The 4200-nt window shown below is 33.2% G+C and overlaps 1 long non-coding RNA gene across 1 annotated transcript; it reads left to right on the forward strand.

The window, feature by feature from the left end:
- Positions 1-1521: 1521 nt before the first annotated feature.
- Positions 1522-3659, forward strand: LOC128178571 (uncharacterized). The gene is made up of 2 exons (XR_008242968.1): positions 1522-1809; positions 3410-3659. It is a non-coding gene; the product is annotated as an uncharacterized LOC128178571 (long non-coding RNA).
- The last annotated feature ends 541 nt before the right edge of the window (positions 3660-4200 follow it).

A 4200-nucleotide genomic window follows, 5' to 3' on the forward strand; every position in this document is an offset into this window, starting at 1 on the left:
TGTTTGCCGAATTAAAGTTTTATCTTCTCAAAATTGTCAAAAAGGAAAAAATAATACAAATCGAATGGTTATGACACATAGTTAAACTGCTTAGACCTTTAAAGAAGTAACCCAGTTAAGCTGAGGAAATATAGGTTAATATATATTTAAGAATTATATCATTGCTATTAACCTTGCCAAGGCAAAGAAAGAATTACTAAATTAAGGAATAAGTTAGAATGTAGATTAATTTCAAATAAATATACTAATACATTAAGGTATATTTTCCATTATCAGAACAACGATTATTTAGTGCCTTATTTAATATGAATATTAAATATTCATTATCATTTTGTCATTTATCATTTATGTGATGTTATTTCTAAACTATGTTTAGAAATTTCAAATGAAAATTTATCTGTACATACTAACTGCTAACAGACAAAAAATAAGTAGTTGCTGAAGAAATTTATGTGCCAAGCTGGATTTTGATCGCGAAATTGCTGCAAGTAAAACTTAAACACACAATCATTGAATAAACACACAAGCATTCAATATATCAATACAAGAGTTGCATAATTGAGCATATCAGAGACTTTTTTTCTTTCGTTCTCTCCTGATATACTTTTCAATTTTGCCACAAATTCAAACCAGCGAGAGTTTGAAATATAAAAGCAATCAGGTAAACTTCAAAGCAAAGGAGAGGTGAGACAATCTACGATCCATCAAATGATACCGTGGCCCGCTCTCCTTTAAACTACCTCACATTAAAGCCACCCGCATGCACGAGAGAGCTTTCGGGATATCAAATTGTCCAAATCAAAGTTGGATCTGCCATAGAGCTAAAACAAATAATGCATTAATTTTGGGAATCAATCATCTACGTTGGACGATGTTTATACACAATTGTTTGTTGTCTAACCCATTATCCGCGGGTAAACCTATATTCCATTTTTAGTATACCAAAATGAGATTAAAATTCAAAGAACAACATGGCCACACGATTCGTCATTTATCTTATATGAGATTTGTTTGTTTTATATTTGAGACGGGATCGGACGATTAGACGAAACATGGAAGAGTTCAATACCATTTGCGGAACTGTCACGCGCGTGTGCAGAAAAATAAACACGTGGGTCGTTACCGTAATGGACCCGATATTTGCGTAATAAAGCCAAATCACTGTATAAATTAAAGATTCTGCGGGAAGATTTTAAAGACATACATAAAACTATAGCGTAATAATGGTAATTTGCATATCGGGTTTCGCTCGTTATAGAGAAAGACATAAAATGTTTGCTCTTTGTAAACCTGGGCGCAGGCCCACAAACATGGATACCAAGTATACGCAAACAAAAAACTGCATTGTCAAGATGAAAAGTAAACTTTCTTCTATGCATACAGAAATTAAGACTCTGTCCTATCTCTCGCGTGGAAGAATATTGCCTTTAATCACCGTAAGGGACGTTATCGTAGCAAAGATCCTCAGTTGCTCTAGCTCGGCTCATTGAATTCCGACGTCGACGAATCACTGATAAGTGTTTATTGAATATTTCCATATGAAGTATCTATTAATGAACTCTCTTTATTTAAATGACTGTTCAACGAGGCAATTGTAACAGCTTTCTGTTAGAATCGCTTCATTTTCAATAAAAACCCTGAGCATGTACTCCATGATAAGTATCCCATCAAGTATCTAGTCCTTGTGTAGAACAGCCATATTGACACATACTTACCCACAAGTACACAACGAACCGGGATTCGCTGTCGGAACTGTCACGTCCTACCGTGTAAGGTTTTCTCCCTATGGTATGCCAACATATTTCAGAGGTATAATTCATAATGTTTCTATCTATTATAAGAGGACAAAGTCCATTTATATTAAAACGTATGCGTTTATCCTGTTTCCTGTAAGCATTGGTTTGAATATATTTTATTTCACTCTCTAAAAGACATGAACAACTTGTTCATTTACACATGTATGTTAAATGTACTTCATGGTTTATTTATTTATTTATTTATTTATTTATTTATTTATCTATTTATTTATTTATTTATATATTTTATAACAAAACGTATTAACAAATTGGAGATGAATTTATGAAAAAAAGTTCTCACCCTGGAAATAGGCCGTTGATATAGTGGTACATTTATAATAAATCATGGTACTTTTTGTTTGAATGAAAATAAGAGTGCGATACCAAAAATCACCTTTCCGAGATTTGACGATTTCAAAAAATAACCCTCACCGAAATTTGATGATACCAAAAATAAACCTTGCCGAGATTTGGAGTTTTGTCTATTTTCAAACATTTTCTTTATTTAATTAAATGCATTGATATATTTTGTACAAAATGAAAAATGCGTAGGCATGCATATTTTGATTTAAATTTCGTACATTGGCATGTTGGTCCAGCATGTTATATGAGAGCTACCGTTCACAAGGTGTCGCAGAACTTTCCCATGGAAGTTTCAAATATCAATTCAAATTAAACTCTATCACTTAACGAAATCCCCATGTGTCCCATTGAAAAAGACACCAAATTAAGGACCACTTCCCACCCAGCGTCGCTGGCACGTGGCACATAGCACACCATCTCTATTGAAACTTGCAATAGGTAAATTAAAACCCTTTTTAATTGATTGGGTCTGTCAGATCCGAACGGAGCCCTAATTATACAAGGCGTTAATTTCAACAGGTTAAAATGGTAATATTTCCTTCGTTAACAAAATTATCGAAATGTCTGACATAGGATCACTTGTTGAACTAACACTTGTATTTTGCGCCTGATCGATTTGATTTGATTGAGGGTTGATAATGTAATCATACTTTTTATGATTCAGATATTTGAATTTGAAGACGTCAAATAATACATTGAGCAGAAATAATTTCAGCTGATTAATTAATTTTTTAGGGAAAAATACTCACTTGATTTAGGTAGAATTTTGAAAATTCGAGTGCAAGAAATTTTGTATACTGTTCGAAAAACACAGCTATAATTTACAAATAAAACTTTAAAATTTACACGTGGATGAAATCTTATTAGATACATACGTAATTCATCTACCCTCTCACTATAAGATGGAATTTTTGTTTAAACCCGTCATATGATTATTATAAGAATAGTATTTGTACGTGTGTTACAACGTGCTAGTTAATAATTCCTTTAAAAGCTTTTCAATGTCACTTTCAAATCTCAATAGTTCTCAGAAAAATAACAATTTCAATACAGTAATCTTTTTTTTATTTAACAAGATATCATCCATGCTTTTGTATTGTTAAATAATAAATCATTTATAGTTAAAATGGGAAAAAAAGATAATATATATAGTGAACATCTTCTGTATATTTCTTGTAATCAACAATAAAATTTCAGCAGGGGGTATGTTTAATGATCTGAAGTCAAGAGGCCACTTTGCTGTTTTCTAGATGGTCTTGAATTGTTTTGCTATTGGCATCAATCGTCTTAACCCCCACTTCATCTGGACGTCTTCATGTCGGCTTTCCTTACCTGTTCTCTCGGACGCCGAGTACCTCGGGGGTTTATGTTCATTGGACGCGATGCTGCCTAGCTAATGGAGTTCTTACAGAAGATATCAGGGTGGAATGAAGACAGAAGATGGCTTCCAAGACAATAAAACCCGACAGAATTCCCAATAAATAACGTTAATCTGACTCAGAGACGTCGTTTCTAATGCTTATTTCTTCAATGTGTAATTAATTGCAATAAAGTATTCAAATCGACAAACTCATAAATGATAAGGACTTTAGTGTGGCGTGCTGTGCCATGCGACGCTTATTAGCAGTAAATATTAACTATCAATTTAGAGATGCGGGATTTGGCGAGGAAAAAATTGCTTGTCTTATTTTGATAAAAGTCGTCTTTGGTGTCATATATTTAATACACGATTATATTGGCTCTCAAATTAACTGGACTATTGATTTGAAAACGTGGAGAAGATCTGCTTGATATGCTATTTCCGCAAGTAGCTTAAACCGTGCTCTTACTTAAGGCCAATCAATTAAGGACCACAGAATTCGAACGTATTAATACAACGGCTTTGGAAGCATACAGCTACTCCTGTTCTGTCATTTGTTTGAACTGGTCTTTCATACAAACAAATTAGAGACACTTCTTTTCTAAAGAGGTTTGCCTGAAATACATTTAATGTCGCTGCAACTACGTGCATGTATTTTATTCTATATACATCAAATTAACG

This window comes from Crassostrea angulata, chromosome 3 (assembly GCF_025612915.1).
Source record: "Crassostrea angulata isolate pt1a10 chromosome 3, ASM2561291v2, whole genome shotgun sequence".
Classification (NCBI taxonomy): domain Eukaryota; kingdom Metazoa; phylum Mollusca; class Bivalvia; order Ostreida; family Ostreidae; genus Magallana; species Magallana angulata.